Raw genomic sequence first — 15,423 nt, 5'->3', positions numbered from 1 at the left:
TCCTAGCCAAATTGTAGGTGCCTTCGGATAATGCCACAGCAAGAATTATCTCAAAATAACACCCAGTAGTTCAGTGAAACCAAACCCCTTATGACCAAATTCCACAGGAATCCTCCCCAAACGTGATTCGATCCTTTCTTGTATGTTAAGGAAATGAAACAACCCGAAGACACGAAGTCTTGTTTTGAACCACCACCGAAAATCCCTTTCACATTTCCCATCAGATGCTAATTGAGCTCTTGCAAGTCACAATTATGTAGATGACATGGAATAAGAAAGCCTGGCTACATCTGTCTGAACTCCCATGTTTACCTAAGGACGCTAGTTTCAACTCCCTCCCATGTGAAGCCATAAAGCACCTTGGACTAGGTCACTCTGTATCTCCAGGAATTCTATCAGCTCCCAAAGCCCAGATACATGCGGGGCTCATTTAGATGAATTATCCTCCAAATATGTGCAACATGCTTGGGAGTTAGACAGTCTGAATCTCTGATGGGCAAAGAACTGTTGGGGCTTTGTGATTAAACCCCAGCTCTACAGCCATTCCCCGTTACCACACCAAGGAAGAAAACGGAGGCAGCTCCCTGTGGGAAGCACAGCGCGAGGGCTGGAGAGTGACCCTAGATATGGTCGTGCAGTGTACTGGCTAGGAGTGGACCCCTGGCTTAGGGAGCACATCTGCCCTGGTGCGGACAGAGGGCAGGTGCCACGGGCCTCTCCTGGGGACGAGGGGGATTTGAGTAAAGCGGCCACAGGGAACAGATGCTGTCTGCAGGCAGGCAGATCCCAGAGAAAGAGAAGAAGGTGCACCTGCCTGGGTTTTCCTCTCGCTTATGGGAAAGGTTCCTTCCACTCACCTAGAAGGTGGGGCGAGACACCAGGAGTTTTACTCCAAAATCTGTCTTTGCATGAAAGCAAACAGAGGATGGATAATAAACAGGCATCCCTCCAATGAGCGTGCCCCCCCCCCCCGATTCTCCAGCCTCCTCTGAACTTATTGAGGTTAATATCAAAGCCTGTGTTGACCCAGGTGGGGTTCTCTGCCTGGAGTGAGGGGATGAACAGGCCAGCAAGACAATCCTACTCCCAACTTCATAAGCTCATTTCCTTAATCTCCACCCTGCTTCTAAAGAGCCTGCTGTAGTTATTCCACTGCCGACCCTGAAGGACAGCACAGATTTGTCCCTCAGAAGCCCGTGGAATGGGAGTGAAGAGTGCAATAATTAGAACTCCATGCCTGTCCTGACCCACAACAGGAATCACTTTCTTGGGGGGGAGGTGGGCACGTGCAGCATATGGAGTTCCTGGGCCAGGGATCAGATCCAAGCCGCAGTCGTGACCCAAGCCACAGCTCCAGCAACACCGGATCCTTGACCCGCGGTGCTGGGCTGGGGATCTAACCTGCATCCCAATGCTCCCAAGAGACTGCTGATCCTGGTTCACCACAGCAGGAGCTCCACAAACATCACTTCCTATTCTACTTCCTGGTCCAAAGGTCATATTGTTTAAAAGAGTCCATTAGAGATTCGGCAGAGACCCCAGTGCATCATTAAGCAACCACGCTAATAACATGCATAAAGACATTTTCATGACAAACTCCAACTCCAACTTTGAATATTAAGCCCCACCATGACCATTTTCACAGAGACATTAGAGCTCAAGAATTAAATCTCCTTGGACATTTGTTTCTTTAGATTAAGTGCCAAGGATTCCTCTCTTACAAGTTACGAGTCCAAAGGAATTAAAGTCTCATTGCTTATTCTACTCAGTCTGCCATCCAGGGATTTTGCTGTCTTTGTGAAAGTTTAGGAATTTGCTATGGTAGCAAGTGGAATTGCTAAGTATTAATTGGCTTATGCCTCTTCCATTAAGAGTATTTGTTTCCATTTCCCCCTGCGCTGGCTGTTCAAGTTTGGTGTTGACATTGCAAACCTGGAGCCTCACGCATTATCTGTGCTCTCTGTGGCACCCAGAATCCATCTCCTCTGCACTTTCTACGGCACATATGTTCTTTAAAAACCCAGTCAATGCAAAAGGTATCCTTCTAATTACACTCTTGCCTTGATGACATTTGCTCCCTCCGTCTGAGTCGCTTGTCCATGTCTGTTGCAGTCCTGCAGGCAAAAGCTTGTGGATATAACAGGAATCGCATTACCTGTGAGCTCATTCCAGCAATAGCAGCCCACCTCCCCTCCCCAGCCCTGACCCTGTGGAATGGTCCCCTCCCTCTCCTGAAAACCCACTCTTTTGCTAAGAACCTAGTGGTTTTTTCTTGAGGCTTGAGTAGCCTTATCTTTGTTAAGAACAAATAAACAGCCCTCATATCTCCAAGAAGCAGTCTTCAAGAGGGACCTAGACATGCCAAAGATTTATTGGGGAAAACTTGAGTGAGAGTGAAACAGAGTCAGAATCATTCGATAGGATTTAAACCCTCCTAAGTGGAGGCTGTCATCTAGGAGGAGAATTTCAAGGCAGAAGAGTCGACAATCCAGAACTTGGCCTTCCACCTCAGCCCTAAAGAGAGATGAGGAAGGGTCTGGAGGATAGGGACGCCGAAAAGAGCCAAGAGGAGTTGATGTCACAAAGACCAAGAGAAAAGGATCTTTTTCGAAAGGTCATTTGCAACGAGATGAAAACCAAAGATGATCGTTGTGCAGCACCGTGGATACTGTCGGTGACCTCGTTTACGTGTTGTCAGGCGTGACCCAGGGAAATGTGGAGGCTGATGGTACAGGGACGACAGGACAGCAAAGGGAGCACTTCATGGCGAGAAGAGATGGGACCTACAGCACATTGAGAGGCTGGGTGCTGAGGAAAGAGGCATTGAATCAGTTACAATGGGCGGAAAGGAGAAGAGGGGTCCCCCTGCGAGCGGATTTATGGATTGGGAGGGAGCAGTAAGAGGTCTCCTATCTGGTGCCTCCTATTCATTCCATGAATTACGAGGCAAGGTTATCTACTAAGGGTGAGAGGAAGGGAAATTTATGAGATCGCCATCTGGGAGAAGAGAAAACCATGGAGAAGAGATGAGAGTAGATTTACAAGGTAATCACGCCCATGTGAAACCTGAGATAAAAATATCAAAGGGACACTAACTGTCAGGACACGTGATTTTTCACCAGCAGCATCCAGCTGCTTCACTGAAGGCGGGACATAGTGGACAGAAGACTTTATTCAACCTGGAGGGCTGCTATCAAGTGCCAAGCAGAAAGAGAGAGGGAAGGAAATTGACTGCAAATGAAGGGTTTTAGAGAGGACAGGAAGTTGTACAACTAAGAAAAGGATGGTCAAAGCGATTATGAGAAAATGAAAAAAAAAGTCGATAAGCTGAAAGTTGTGTTAAGTATCAGGATTTTTCCCATGGGATATACTTGACCCAATACCTTGGTGGAGAGAAATGTGTCACTGGTGAGCGGAATGTCAGAGTCTGATAGTGGCATTGTTTTCTGATGTAGGACCTGGGAGGCGGTGGCCTTAGGGCACTGCAGGGAAGGCCACTGGAGCTGAGGATGCCCGAAGCTCCAAGGTCAAGATGTGGACGGTACCTCCACAATCACCATGGATGGCACCTCCGGGTGGATGCCAGCAGCCGGTCATTTGCAGGAATAGGGTAGAACGTAGATGAAGAAATGGGAAATACACCAGTGATCCAGAGGTTAAAACTGTCAGTGAAAGAAGGAAGCGGCCGGGAGAACCATTCCGGCAGCAGTGAAGAGGCGGTAGGACAGATTTCAATCGTTTCCGTCTCACGGGAGCAGGGGTTTTGAAACGTGGAGATGAAGCGACGGTCTGCAGGCAGCACAGAGGCAAGGGGGACCCCGGTCCCTGGTCCCGACCCTCAGGTATACTGTCTGTGAAGGAAAAATAATCCTCTGTCTTAGTCTGTTTGTGCTGCTAAAACACAATACCACAGACTGGGCAGCCTGTAAACTATATATATATTTTTTTCTTTTAATTTTTAAAAATTAAAGTATTGTGGATTTACAATGTTCTGTCAATTTCTACTGTATGGCAAAGTGACCTGGTCCTACATACATGTATGTATGTATATACATGCTTTTCTCATGTTATCTTCCATCCTGTTCTATCACAAGGGATTGGATAGAATTCCCTGGGCTGTACAGCAGGACCTCATTGCTTATCCATTCTGAAAGTAATAGTTTGTAGCTACGAACCCCAAACGGTTCTGAATGATGGGGGTCTAAGATCAGGGTTGGGGGAGGTCCCATTTCTTACTGTGGCCAGCATGGTTGGGGGAGGTCCCATGTCTTACTGTGAACCCACATGGTGGAGGGGACAGCTAGGCCTCCGCCACCTCTCTTATAAAGACTCCAACACTGTTCAAGTGGTGCTAGGACCTCATCACCTCCCACAGGTCCCCCCCCCCAATCCTATCACTTTGAATATTAGGTTTTCAACATATGAATTTGGGGTGGATACAAACATTCAGACCAGAGCATCATCCATTTGAGAAGTAAGTTCTCAGCGGAACAATGAGATTTCAGACTAAAGAACCCAGAGGTTGACATATTACTTTAAGAAGAAGCACCAAGGTGGACAGGAATGTGGCATCTTGGATGGACACCTTGGAACAGAAAAAGGACAAAAGGTAAAAAGTGAGGAAACCTTCAGAATGCATGTTTGGTTCATAGAATTTTAACGAGTTTAAAGTTTAACAAATGCACATAGGAAGGTAAGCTGTTATTAAGAGAGGAACTGGATTAGGATACACAGGAGGTCTCTGTACCATCTGTGCAATTTATGTGACATTGAAATTTTTCTGTAAATCTAAACGCATTTTAAAATTACACATTTAATCGAATATAAGTCTCAGGGGAAAAATACTAAGTTTTATTTTAGTGCACGCAAAGTGTAACATACAGACAAAACTCAACACATGGAGTTCCATGGAGTCAGGGGCACCGCTACGTAAAAAAGACATTTCAAACCTCGTTAGTTCTGCCCACGAGACCTCATCTCTTTTCCTCTGACTGCCTTTTCTGTGAAGGACATGGTGTCTGAAGGTGGCCCTGGGAAGGGAGGATGGGTGGAAATTCTTGGCGTGAAAGATCAAAGACTTTTTCAAAAGTCCAGTCAACTCTCATGTTGCTGATAGAAATACACGATCTGCCCCCCCTTTACACACACACACACACACACACACACACACACACACACACACACACACACAAACGCACACATGTGTTCTACTTCTATGGAGGTTATTTGGACATATATATATGTATAATATATGTATATTACAAATGCATATAACTTCTGATCACATAATTCAGTTCTGAGAACAATTGGCCGAGACTAGTACCTTCACGAGAAATATCTGTGCAGTGTTACCGCTACAGCGTTATTTGTAACAGCAAAATATTTTAAACAGCCTAAGTGCTCATCAACAAAGAACTAGTTAAATAAACTGAACGTGTGAAGGAATGCACCATGAACTGTAAAAAGGCAGTGTTCACTGTATGTGAACATCCACGCGTGTACATGTGTGTGTATGTACGTGACTGCATCAACCAAGTCCCTATAAACCGGTAAATGAGCCAGTTCCCTGCAAGAGTAAGGAGAGACAAACACAGAATTGTGTGAAAAAAGCCATTAAAATTCTTACATTTTAAAAGGAAATGCATGTATTTCGTTTCAAGACACAGGAGGTGGCGTGAAAAATTCTCCTTTGAGCAATATTTCCATTTGGAGTAGTGGAAATAAGCAGGGTGAAAATACTCGGGTTTCCTGAGGCGCCTCCTAATACTTATTTTCCACTTTCTCTTCTTCAAGTTGGGAAGGGTGACTCTTGTCCCTTGCTTCCTACCTTGTTAGCTGAGAAATATAGCGTCCTCGTCAGCTGTTTGTTAGCATAACCCTAAGACAACGCTGAGTGAAAAAGCAATATGATGAGTCGGTAGCTTTAAATTTTTTATATGGATTAATAAAAGGTTGAGAAAATAGTGAAAACATTAATTCTAAGCTTGCTTAAAGTCTGCGAAATAAATAATTACATAAAAAATAGAAGGTTCATGGGAGTTCCCGTCGTGGCACAGTGGTTAAAGAATCTGACTAGGAACCATGAGGTTGTGGGTTCGGTCCCTGCCCTTGCTCAGTGGGTTAAGGATCCGGCGTTGCCGTGAGCTGTGGTGTAGGTCGCAGACGCGGCTCGGATCCCGCGTTGCTGTGGCTCTGGCGTAGGCCGGTGGCTACAGCTCCGATTCGACCCCTAGCCTGGGAACCTCCATATGCCGCGGGAGCGGCCCAAGAAATAGCAACAACAACAACAAAAAGACAAAAAGACAAAAGACAAAAACAAAACAAAACAAAACAAAATAGAAGGTTCAAAGTAGCTTTAATGATACTGTCAGAATTTGCAATAACCCTGGAGAGACCAGGATGAAACACAAATGTCTCCAATTTCTATAAAGAGAAAGTAAAAAGGGGAAAACATGAAAACTATTAAAACATGAACCCTTACGTATCTTTAGGAGATACCTCCCCAAAATGAAACTGCTATTAGCCAGTTGTAATGATATGCAGGTGGAACACAGGGTTCATGTTTATAATATCTGACACTGTTTTCCTACTTGTTTTCTCAGAAGGAATGAACTTTTAAACACCAGTTCTAAAATCTGAAGTTTGGGGCTATAAAACTAAACTGGAATGCCAAAAAGGAAACTGATACATTCTATTGGGGAATAATAAAAAGGAATTTGTCAACCAGAAGAAATCATGTCATGAAAAATATGCCTTTGCGAAGGGAAGTAGGGGAGTTTCCAGAGTTAAAATAGAAAACAGATTATGAGGTATCGGTATGACTCTTACTACAGTCTCGAGCTGCTTTTAGACGGAAGGGGACAGACCTCTCACAGCCCGTCACCTGCTCCACACCACAACCCACATGCTGCCCCACGCACACTCACTGCACATTCTCGGTGCCGTAAATCCAGACATCAAAGGCCCCCAAAGGTCCCCAAAGGCCTCCGGTTCCAAATAAATACATCATGTTAAATAAAAATCTCGATTAAGCTTAGCCCACAGCTATGTTTAAAACAAACTATGGGAGTTCCCGTCCTGGCGCAGTGGTTAACGAATCCGACTAGGAACCATGAGGTTGCGGGTTCGGTCCCTGCCCCTTGCTCAGTGGGTTAAGGATCCGGCGTTGCCGTGAGCTGTGGTGTAGGTTGCAGACGCGGCTCGGATCCCGCGTTGCTGTGGCTCTGGCGTAGGCCGGTGGCTACAGCTCCCATTAAACCCCTAGCCTGGGAACCTCCATATGCTGCTTGAGCGGCCCAAGAAATAGCAACAACAACAACAACAACAAAAAGACAAAAGACAAAAAAAAAAACAAAACAAAAAACAAAACAAAAAACAAACAAACTATGTATGATGCTTTGGCCCAGGACATTGATAAAATGTCAGATAAAAAATGGCTATTTCTGTGGGAGTGGTATGTATATCATTTTTAGATTAAACAGTGAGAGCACACACACACACACACACACACACACACACTTCTGGAATTCATGTAATCAATCAATTTAGACTATTAGCAGCAAAAGGTCAGATGGTCTGTTTATGCACTCAGGGCCAAACTTCCTTTTTATTGGTGTTGCACATACAGCCTTTTTTGTTTGTTTGTTTTCACTGTTTTCTTTCCCAAATAGCCACAAGTAGAAATGTGTTTGCAAACGTACTTGGAGATTGTTTATACAATGGACCCACGTCAATACTATGACACGCTATTGGCAAGCTTTCCAATCATTCATTCATAATTCATTCCTTAAACATCTATCGAGAGCCTAGTCTGTGCTAGGAATCTAGCTGCATACTGGAGATATACTACTCGTGGCAATATCCCTGCCTGACCAAGGAAACCACTGATCACAAGGCACAGACAGGCTCTTATTGGCAGGGTTAGAAGAAGTTTCCTTAAGGAAGTGACCCCTGAGACGTAGCAAAAAAGGTGAATACAAGGATTCAGAAGGAGAACAGACAAGGAAAACCTTCCTAAGCAGAAACCCAGTGTGTGCCAAGTCTTCAGAAAGAGAAAGTCTGGACTCTCTGGGAAGATTCCAGCTTTGCTATAACTGGGAATGAGGGTTTAAAGAACCAGAATGGGGAGAGAAGAGGGTTGTGCTGTGTTAATAAATTCATATTTTTTTAATAAAAGCATGATCTTTTTTACACTGTCAAAGAGTTAATAGAAGTAGAGTAACAAGATCCCCAAAAGAGGCAGTGAGACCAGCAGAAGAGCTACGACGGTATGAAAGACGGACGGTAATGACAGAAGCCAGACTGCGATGGTGAAAACAGGGAGGCAGCGTTGAGTGGCATGTAGGACATACAATTATCAGGAACTGGAGACGTACCTGACTTGGGATGTGAAAGAAGTGGAGGCGTCAGCGATGATGGGTCCATCCCGAGGCTGGGTGACTGGATGGCGCCATGAACCAAGGTGGCCAGTGCAGGGAAAGGGGACATCAGATGTGGGTGGTGAAGAATGGCAGGGTCTCATGTGGGTGTGGGATGGCGGGGTGAAGGTGAAGGATGCAGGTGAGGGGTGTGGTTTTCGGCAGGCAGGTCCAGGTCAGCTTCCTATAGGACATCCACTCGAAACCGAAATTAGAGGGAAGATGTTTCCGTTTTGGAACTAGGAGGGTGGGAGACTGAGGAGGGGCTCTGAGATCATTTATTACGATTATGAAGAGTGAGAAAATAAAGAAGTCAGGATGAAAGTGTCGGGAACTGCAACAGTAAAGGGGAAGGAAGAGGCGTTCTCAAAGGGGACTTGGAAGAGAAGTCAGAAAAGCAAAAGGAAGACCAAGAAAGAGAGGCTTCAAAGGGCAAAAGCATCTGAAAAGGAGAGGAAGTCATTACGGTCAGTCCTGCTGTGGGTTCACGTGCAACGAGGAATGAAACCCAGGGACATTTGACAGCCCAGGGGTCGCTAGTGATCTGGCGACAGATTCATGGAGATGCTGCTACGTAAGCATCATGAGGAGGCTGAGACACTGAAAGATCACAACATCTGAAAAATGAATCAGATGCTCTGGGCCACAGGCAGGTGAGACAGGTGGGACAGGAGGAACATGTCGCTGAGATGGGGGCTCCCCAAGACCTGTCGATAGGCTGAAGTGGACCAGTCCGGAGAGGGGCGAGGGTGGAGATGCCTGCAGAGCGGGGACAGTTGTTGGCTTTGGCCCCTGAGGAGGAAGGAGGCTTGTGCATCAACAACACAAACCAGAGGTCAGACTGCAGCCCTGAGCACGAGGAAAGAATGATGCGAGCAGGTGCCAGTAAGTGTGGGATCGGTGGAGGCTGGGGGAGAAGAGAGGCAAGATTTGGAAGTTCTTACTAATTCTTTCATTTTCTTTGTGAAACTTTCTGAGCCAGATGTCAGGTAGAGTTTAAGAGTGAGGCATCAACAGATGAATGGATAAAAAGATGTCCTATTTTTATACCATCAAATATTACTGTCATAAAAGAGAGCAAAATTCTGCCATTTGCAGCAATGTGGACGGACCTAGGGAATATTAGGCTTAGTGAAATTAGTCAGACAAAGACAAATCTGTGTGATATCACTTACATGTGGAATCTAAAAAAATAACACAAATGAAGGTATATGCAAAACAGAAACAGACTCACAGATACAGAAAACAAACTGGCATTTACTAAAAGAGAGAAGGAAGGAGGAAGAGCAAATTAGGGTAATGGGGTTAAGAGATGCAAACCACTGTGGATAAAACCGATAAGCAAAAAGGAAACCACAAGGAATTATAGCCATTATCTTGTCATGATTTTTACTTGGGTATAGTCTATAAAGACATTGAGTCGCAAGGCTATGCTCCTGACACTAATAAAATATTGCGAATCAACTATATTTCAATAAAAAGAGTGAGGAATTATAGGTTAGGGACACAATTTGGAAACCATTTTAATGGAAGGTCATAGAGAGTGGCCCCAGTGGGACAAGTGCAGTGAGGACACCGGTTGGAGATCATGAATTTTTAGGGCTTCTAATCTGAAAGGATATACATGACACTCTCTAATGGGACTCACAGGTCTGGGACTAAGGGGACACTACCTGAGAGATTGGGTTGCTCCGAGCAGGGTTTCTTGTTGGGAGATGCGGAAAAGCCCTGAAGGACTGAGAGTTGACATCGCGGCAGGAGAGCAGTCAACAGGGCGAAACGTGTGGGAGAAAGTAGAGAGGAGGAGACTGCAGAAAGGAAAGAGACAGGCCTTGGGCATTTCGGTAAGTTGAGAATAACCTGGTGGGAGAGCGGGAGTCGGGGAGCTGGAAAGACAGGAAGTGTGGCTAAGCCATGGTGAGTTTACAGGTGCACTGGATATGTTCGAGTAAACTTCAGAGGCAGCTGTGAGGGTTTAGATGTGTCCACCACCCCTACAGAGTGGGCAGCAGGTCACGCGACCCGAACCTCCCCAGGCCCAGGCACAGGCCAGCCTGTGAGCAGGGCCGTCGCCACACTCCCTTCCCAGGACTGACCATGAGTCACAGCTCACACTTGGTCAGGGATTGGTGCTTCGGCTGAGAGGCTGTATAGTCTTAGGGCTACAGTCAGCAGGTGACAGCCGAGGAAAAGTGATGGATAGACAGAGGCAAGAGACCAGGTGCCCCAGAGGCAAAGGGGTGATGTGCTCATGGCTTCCCCCTCCCACTGCCAGCGTCCAGGAGGCCTGACAGAGTGCAGTTTGTTACGAAGTTCTGGCTCAAGGCTCCCTCACATGGTCGGCCGCTTCCAAGCAAGATGTTCACGCACTAACACACTGAAGTAAAACGTGCAGCTGGAGCTGTTATTACTCCAGCTGGCCAAACAGCAGACACTTCCCACTGGTCTTCCTCCCCAGCACGCTTCTCCACCTGCCGATGTGGCGGAGTCATTTATGGAATCAGCTCTGAAGAAGCTGGGCACTGAATAGGGTGACCCTTAGTCTGGCTGGGGGGACATTCTGTGTACAGTCAAGTTATCCTTACCCACCGCTGTGCAGGCAGAGCCCCCGGGCATATGTTCAGCTGGAGTCATGACACGGAAGTGCAGGGCCAGAGGCCCTGTGGTAATAAGATCCTGTCCAGTGGCTCCAGGATCCAGAGTATGTGAGTGTTGAGAAGGCAGGACGTGAGTTATCCAGAGCCCGAAGCCAGTCCGAGGGATAGTCTTCTACCCACCACATGAAAAACATTTAAAGCAGAGGATTTGTGTTGTATGTTGAGTCAGAGGGGAAGTTCTTTCTTTTTAGGAATGAATTCCAGTGACACAACATATAGAATAGTAAATGCACTATAAATAGCTTCCCTTCCTAATAGGAATTGCACAAACCGGACTGTATCATAATCTCTGTACATAGCACACAAGCACATCGTTGTATACAGCTCACATGCGAAAAATGTTTCATAGAGATTTTCCCAAATTCGACAACCACAGAATTGACCTAACATTACCAAAAATACGTGAAGATGAAATAAAACTGAAACTATCAGTAACATGAAACCAAATTTTGATCTTTCACACTAAAGACTGAATTATTCTTCCAAACCCTCTAGAGAAAATGTTATAAGACTGTCACATGAAGAGGTGATTAAAGAGAGTACAGCCAAAAATCACAGGAAAAATGCTGTGAAGGTATGCTAGGTGATTATAAATAAAACTGCATGATACCGATATTGCTGTAGATCCTATAGTGTCTTTGGTATTCATTAGTGTTTTAGTATTTGTAATTTATTTCTTTTTTCATTCCATACAAAAATTTTTGTTTCTAATTTTGAATTCTTTCTTGTGTAATAGTTTTTTATGGCCACGCTCCTAAGTTTCCAGGCCACTGTCATACACGAATGGAATCAGGCGGCCCAGATCATCCAGTTTAAATCTCCAGGTCACTGTGTTAAGTGATAAAACTCTCTTTCAGACAGAAGAAATATGTGCCTATATAAACCCAACAAAATAGATCTATCGTTACTGAAGAGATTTTTATCTTACCGTAATAGGGAAAAGTCACTTTAGTACATAAAATATTTAGCTGTTTCCCAATCTCAGATGTGGAACTTTGAGTCTATAGGACAAAAACTAGTGAAGCATTAGAGACATGATTCAGTTCCTAATAAACAGACTTATCATCCTCTGGCTTGCTTTTGGCTGCAAAGCAGCTCACAGAGCGACGCTGGGGGGGACATTCGAACTGTCCAGCAGTGAGCAGTTCTGATGGTGGCGGCAACTTTACCGCAAGGGTGAGGACAGCGACATTTAATTGAGTTAGAATCTCGGGAAGACCATTTTCATCAATAATTAATGTGTTGAGTCAATAAGACAGCTGGGTTGTGATCAATATTACATCATAAGGCAGTAATTGCTGAGCACTTCAGTACGATTTTGCAGATTAAAAATGTATTGTGATATTTTATAGCCTGAAACGGTTAAGTCAGCATTTTGCTCAAAGATGATGTATATAAATACTTATTTGCGCAGGGCACAGAGAAAATCAATGACAAAACTGTGCATATCAATGACAAAACTGTTTTCTGTCCCCTGAAATGTAGTTTTGTGTTTGGCCCACAGAGAACTCATGACTAGTGACTCCGTCTGCTCAAGTCAGGCTGGCAGGATGCAAAGTTACCGTACTGAAATGATTCTCAAATAGGCTACCAGGAGCAGAAGCATCACTGTCACCAGAGAAGCAGTTAGAAGTGCCACTTCAGGGGTGGGTGTCCTACACCTACTAAATAGAAAATTCTGGAGGTGGGGTCCCCCAAACCTGGTGTTCGTTATACACACTAATATTGTGAGAACCGCTGACATCAGAAATGATGAAAACATCAGACAAGATTGTGTCTGGCCAGTTCTCCTGTCATCAGTCAGATATTCAAGTTGCTAGATAATGATCCTAAGAACCCAGACTAGAGCTGACATTCTAAAAGGAAAGATAGACAAACACAAAATCTCACGGATTTCACAAAGGAAAAATAGGAGGTGTTAGGGGACTTCATAAGGTCATGGGAGAATTAATTTGTGGGTAAATCAAGCGATTGACATTTGGTTGAGGCAGAAAGGATGAGTAGGTACCAGCCAGGTGGAGTACGGCAGAGGAATGGTACAGGTAGAGGGAGGGAGTTGCCAAGGATCTTCCAGGGGATGGGAGGAAATGTGGGAATTTTAAGAAATATGGTAAGAAAGGGGAGTAGGGACTTGTGAGAGAAGATACGAGGAGAGAGAGATGAAGCTGAAGTATGTATACCAAGAGAGCAGGAGAGATTGGATCCTAAGGTTTCTGTCACCAAGACGGTGACTAGTAATAGAGAGATAGGTTAGGGTTTTTTTCCTTTTCATTTTTTGCCTTCGGATGCCATTTGGGTTACTTGCAAAGAATATGCTCAGAGGAACAAGGATGAAGGTAGGAAGACAGGGGACAATGACATAACTCAGGTGAGAGCTGACAGTGGTGTGAATAAGTGATGGGCTTTCAGCTGAGTTAACAGATTCAAAAAATATACAGGAAGTAATGCCAATAGGACTTGATGATGTATTACATCTGTGAGATGAAGAAAGAACTGTATAGGGTGGCTCTGACTTTTTCGGCATTGGTCAGCAGGGGGGCGGTGGTGGTGCCATTTGCCTTGTAAAAATACGATTGTGTAGATTTAGTTCAGTGACATACAAACGCAGCACAGGGTTTATTCAAATAACTACCACTTTTTCCCTTTGAAATCAGCCTCACTTCATCTCCACTTGCCACTTGTTTTAGACATCAGAGAGAAGAAAGTCACTAATCAACAGTATCTTTGTACAGCCTCATCAAGGTTAGCTTTATCCTATATCTACTCCAGTTATTAGATCTTATATTTATTTTAGTTAAATATCCCATTACATTGTAGGACCATTACCCTACAACGGTGATGTAGGGTAATGCCTACATTTACTGCCTTTAACACAGTGAGACTTGGGATAAAATCATATAGCTACTTTCATCTCCATGGGAACAGGAGTACATTGGGGGTGTCCCCTCTCTTGAAAATTGCTGCTTCTGATTCTGCAACTAGTGAAATGAAAAAAACCACCGGTGTCTTATAGTTACATGGGACTGAGCAATACAGACATCTGAGCTTGCCTCCCTCTTGGTTTAAGTGGTCCCTTCTCAGCCTCTGTTTTCTTCTTGCTTATTTCAAAGTATGGTGGAAGCTATAGCTGCCCACCCTCCAGCCCCTCATCAGCAGTACAAAACTCTTACCCAATATTTTCGTTATGGGCCCCAAAACTTACCTGAAGTAGGTATTCTGGAGCAGCCTGCCTCCCTTCATCGTTATGTTTATATTCACACAAATAAAAATGCTTTCACAGAATTAGGTTTTCAATTATAATAGACCTATTATATGAGAGAGATTTATACTTGGGAAAATTGTAAAACCATCAGCCAAGGTATTGTGTCTTATTATTCTATTTATGAATATTTAGCATTTCATGGTCATGGACTAAATATTTCCTTTCCTCCTCAATAATACTCAGTCTTTGTACTCACTGGGAAAAAAGGTATGAGAATTAACTAACCTCTATCATTTAAAAAAATAGAGACAATTTCAATGAAATGTGGGTAGGAGAAAATGCTTATGTGCCAATATTTTTTTTTTCTTTTTGAAATAGAACAAAGGGAGACTATATCCTACAAAATATCAAAACACACTAAAATTACAATAACCATAGTTGTATTAACTCAGAAAAAAGGAGTAAAACAATGCAACAGAACTCAGCAACAGAACCACATAAAATATTTAAAATCACATAAAAAGACAGCTTTTCAAATCAGTAACAAAAGTATGAATGCTGTTAGGCAGCATACCAAGTCAATAACAAAAAGATATAAACCTGCCACACATCAAGAACCATAATTAATTTATATGGATTAAATATAAATAAAAAATAATAAAGAGATATTTTGGATGTATTGGAATATAATACAGAAGTTCATTTTCTAATCACAGTTAGAATAGTATTATGAAGGCGTTCCCACCGTGGTGCAGTGGAAATGAATCCGATTAGGAACCATGAGGCTGTGGGTTCAATCCCTGGCCTCGCTCAGTGGGTTAAGGATCTGGTGTTGCTGTGGCTGTGGCGTAGGCCAATGGCTACAGCTCTGATCAGACCCCTAGCCTGGGAACCTCTATATGCCGTGGGTGCAGCCCTAAAAAGACAAAAAAAAAAAAAATAGTATTATTAAGACACACAAATCCTAGAAGTCAAAGTAAATTTGGAATGGATTAACATGTAAATGAAATAATATATATAAAAATATAATCATACATATATATGTAAATATGTATTTAACAGAAGGAAATAATGGACTGCCTAACTTAGTTTAGGAAGATTCTGCTTGCTACACAAAGCTTAGAAGCCATACAAAAATTATTGACAG

The 15,423-nt window shown here is 43.9% G+C and overlaps 1 protein-coding gene and 1 long non-coding RNA gene across 8 annotated transcripts in view; one reads left to right on the top strand and one right to left on the bottom strand.

Annotated features, from left to right (window-relative positions):
- Nucleotides 1–15,423, bottom strand: part of LOC102161653 (uncharacterized) — a 220,407-nt gene that overhangs the window by 31,423 nt on the left and 173,561 nt on the right. The window contains exons 7-8 of one of the 7 annotated variants that reach the window (XR_014830837.1): nt 11,003–11,183; nt 8,376–8,601 (exon numbers count right to left, since the gene is read on the bottom strand). The exons of the other annotated variants lie outside the window; for them this stretch is intronic. The gene's annotated coding sequence lies outside the window, so the exon portion shown is untranslated. The remainder of the gene's footprint in view (nt 1–8,375; nt 8,602–11,002; nt 11,184–15,423) is intronic. 7 annotated transcript variants of the gene reach the window in all.
- LOC146395700 (uncharacterized) lies at nt 3,436–7,384 on the top strand. The gene is made up of 3 exons (XR_014830841.1): nt 3,436–4,222; nt 4,260–6,028; nt 6,343–7,384. It is a non-coding gene; the product is annotated as an uncharacterized LOC146395700 (long non-coding RNA).

This window comes from Sus scrofa, chromosome 16, assembly GCF_054392235.1.
Source record: "Sus scrofa isolate SSC_HxYL_T2T_F1_AM1 chromosome 16, Sscrofa_HxYL_maternal_Yorkshire_Landrace_v2.0, whole genome shotgun sequence".
Classification (NCBI taxonomy): Eukaryota; Metazoa; Chordata; class Mammalia; order Artiodactyla; family Suidae; genus Sus; species Sus scrofa.
The sequence above is the reverse complement of the archived record's forward strand: the minus strand, read 5'-3'. Positions and strand labels throughout refer to the sequence as shown.